At 37.6% G+C, this 3,666-nt stretch overlaps 1 protein-coding gene across 1 annotated transcript in view; it reads right to left on the bottom strand.

Moving 5' to 3' along the window:
* Positions 1–986, bottom strand: part of LOC116700980 (interleukin-21 receptor) — a gene marked incomplete at its 3' end in the record, with an annotated part of 64,157 nt that extends 63,171 nt beyond the window's left edge. Inside the window, 1 exon segment of the mRNA XM_032534501.1 lies at positions 701–986.
* Between the last annotated feature and the right edge of the window lie 2,680 nt (positions 987–3,666).

The following is a 3,666-nucleotide window of genomic DNA, read 5'->3' as shown; positions in this document are numbered from 1 at the left end:
CTCTCTCTCTCTCTCTCTCTCTCTCTCACTCCCCCACACAGTTTCCTTCTGTTGATCACTCCCTCCACCTTCTCTCACCGTCCCACATTTCAAACCCCACACACCTGCCTTTCTCTCTCTTGTTAAATATATTTTTGTATAAAAAGTGTTTGTACGGCAGGGTGTCATCGCTTACCAGTGAGCATTATAAATCCCTTGTTTTAACAACGACACCATGTGAAGAACTTCATGCCAAACTACTTTCATTTGTTAGTATTTAAGTAGGATGGTTGGAAATTTTAACTAGGATGGAACTCTTAGTTCACCGGCATTTTTAAGATTTGGCTAAATAAGTTTGTAACCATAGTGACAATTTTACAACTCAAACATCTAGCATTGCTGTCATTGTCATATTTCCTTGGCAGACGGTGAGAGGAAAGCTTAAAAAACTGCTAGCAAGAGGACCTTGAGTGTTGAACTTTGTGTAAAACACTTTTATTTATTTAAATGTTTCCAAAAGCTCATCATTAAAGACGTCATCATCAAACACATGCACTAAAACCGCCTCTTGAACAAATAAAACTCGCTTTTTCATTCTCATCATCCTCATTGCCACAGCGTCAGTCCCCTTCAGCAACTCATTCATTCATCATACTGAAAAAAAACATGATCTACATCAATAAATGTCTCTTAACCAAAGATAATATACACAAGAGCCTACCTCTCCAGTGTCTTTCAGTCACAAGTCATTCCCCTGTTGTTTTACATCACAAATATTCAAGATAATCTGTCGGTCGTTTTCACGTCAGACTTAACTGAAGGCTTTGGCTTCCCATCAAAAGCAAGTCCATCTCCCGTCAGCTTGTGAAGTGACGTAACAAAACCTGCGGTTAATGTGGTTCCCCTGTACTAGCACAGTGACATCAGTCCTGTGTTTAAAGAAGAAGTGTGAAAGAACAGGGTGGAAACCTCTTTTATGGTTAGTTCTTTTTTTCATTCCCTTTTGACTACTGTTCATGCTCACTTTGCATTCATCACTTTAAGATTAGAGGAGAAACTCTAAGTTTTGGTATGTTGCTTCTTGTCATCTTGTTACTATCCTTCATCATCTGTGAGAAGTGACAGTAATGTGTTTTCCCAAACTAGGGCCTAAAACACCCTTAAGGAATCATTAAAACACACATTACAAGCTTAAGGACCCTTCCTTTCATGTGTCCTTGTTCCCTTACTTTGCAAACTTAAAGGATAGCTCAATTTTTAGTCTATTAACTATACTGTATACAAATTCCCTTATTTGCTATCTTGCCAATAGTTGACAGTGAGAAGATTAATACCACTCTCATCTGTATGATAAATATGATAAAGATAGTTAGCATAGCTTGGCATAAAGACTGGGGTAAACAGCTAGCTTTGTCCAAAGGTAAAAAAATCTGCCTATTTATTGACATGCTATACATTTGTTTAATCAGTACAAAAAAACTAAGACTAAAAAATACAAGTTGTGGGACTATTTCCTGGCCAGAAGAGTACACATGGTTGGTTGCTGATGAAATATCTTGAGCAAATCATGCATTTGCATAAAGAAATGTTGTTGGACTTTTCAAGAATGAGGAACTAGAACAGATGGATGCAGACTACCAGGAAGCATTCCTCTGCCACAGAGGGAGGCAAGACTTTGAAAGAATTCAACTTGATCCATTTAAGTCAGACTGCTGAAGCCTCATATTGAGTTCAGCGGAACCTTAAAATGCATTTTTTTGTTGTTGCACAAAACAAGGATAGTGGTAAATAGGGATCACTTCATAGAAGTGTGGAGAGGAGGAATGATTACAGCAGCCAATAAGGTAACCCCTAACACCAACCTTAACCCAATAGACTTGTACCAATAGTAATGTGATGGCACATTTATATTGATTTTATTTTTTTTATCTTTTTCTTACTTTTCTCATTCATTATTGTATCTTTGTTAGTGGTGTGATGTTTTAAATCTGTGGTTTTATCTGTTGTGAAGCACTTTGGTTCACCTATCGGTCGATGTAAGGTGCTATATAAATAAAATACATTTACATTTACATTTAGACTTGACTTCCAATCCAAGACTGTCCTTTTAGGGACAGAACACCTAAACATACCTTTTCTTTAGGGATTAGTCTTAAATAATAAAGGCCTGGTCAGTCTAAGGTGCAAGTTGGACACTTAGGGCTTCACTTTGTTACCTGATTGTTTTTTTTATCACTACAAGTAAGTTTCTCCATGCACTTTATTGCCTGACTGCTACTATGAAAAGTTAAAGAGATAGTTACTGTAACAGAAGATGCTGAGTGTAGAATATCTGCTGTTTTTGTTTTGCTTTGGCTCCCCCAGGTGGTATAATTAAAAAGATGCTGAGAACATTTGCATTGACATGCACTGTGGCGCTTGATAGTGTTTTAAGCCCCCAACATCTCAACATCTCAACATCTTAATGAAACACACTTCATTAATTTAATTTTGACAATACATGAGCAGCATTTAGCAAACATGCCAAAAGTATAAGAAAAGCACACAAACTCAGAAAAGAGAAACGATGCAAATAGTAAAGCAATTCCCCGAAGACAAATGCAACAAAAAAACGCTGCATCCAGATTACACAACGGAAGTTCTCCGAGCTTCTAGGGTGAGCGCTAAGGGAAACAGCTTGATTTTTAACCCCAATGAGAGAGAGAGAGCAGGGGTACGTTCAATCTCAGAAAAGTGTGCACCGTTGTCAAATTAATGAAGATCTTTCCTTAATTAGCTTGTGTTTTGTCCTTTTGCGTGTGTTTCAGTAAGTTACAGTATGTCTGCCCCTGTCGGCCGCCGTGCGTTAACACTAAGAATGGAAACAAAATTGGTTAGGTTTAAAAAAAGGATGGTGTTTGGGTTTGAATAAGTACGTTTGGCTGTTATCAGATGTTTTGCCGCCCTCAAGTGCAAACTGTATTTTGTTACCATCCTGAACAAGATACTTGTCATTAGCAAGGTCTGTTTGTATCAGTTGAAATCCAGAACATAATGTTGTTGTTAGAAAATAGAAATGCCTTTATATATTGTTCACTAAACAATTCTAAAGATTACATGTTACTGTCTAAAGAAAATGATGTCCTGAAAGACAGCGGCAAACTTCAATGGTACAAAAGGTTATGTGTGGTTTTATATTTTTAAAGTTTGATATGAGAACAGTGTTGGCATTGTATTTCTCCCACAGCTCGGTCCATCTTCAGCACAGTGTCAGAGGACCTCATGTTCACAGCGAGATAACAGATATCATTTCTTTATCGGATCAACACGCTCACTCACCAGTTAGGGCCAGGATGAGACGGCTACTCCCTCAGGCTGGAACAGCAGAGATGAAGAAGACGTAGAAGAATTCTTTTTACTCATTTCTGTGCTATTTGTACAACAGCCGTAAACGGGAATACACTCTGAGTAGACTGACTTAGTTTCTGATTGAAAACTAACAAAGGGAAGTTGGGAAATGTCGAGGCTTCATTTCCCTTTTTTAAATTTAAGCTGTTTTGACAATGTCCTCTTTTTCTGTGAGAGGACCTACTTAGTATGATACATTATTTTGTTTGTTTTGTTGTCGTGTTTTGTTTCTCATTGTTTTTATTGCAATCCAAGAATATTTGTACTATTGTGTGTGTGTGTGTGTGTGTGTGTGTGTGT

This window comes from Etheostoma spectabile, chromosome 2, assembly GCF_008692095.1.
Source record: "Etheostoma spectabile isolate EspeVRDwgs_2016 chromosome 2, UIUC_Espe_1.0, whole genome shotgun sequence".
NCBI lineage: Eukaryota > Metazoa > Chordata > Actinopteri > Perciformes > Percidae > Etheostoma > Etheostoma spectabile.
Note: the sequence above shows the minus strand (reverse complement) of the source record. Positions and strands in the feature narration are given on the sequence as shown.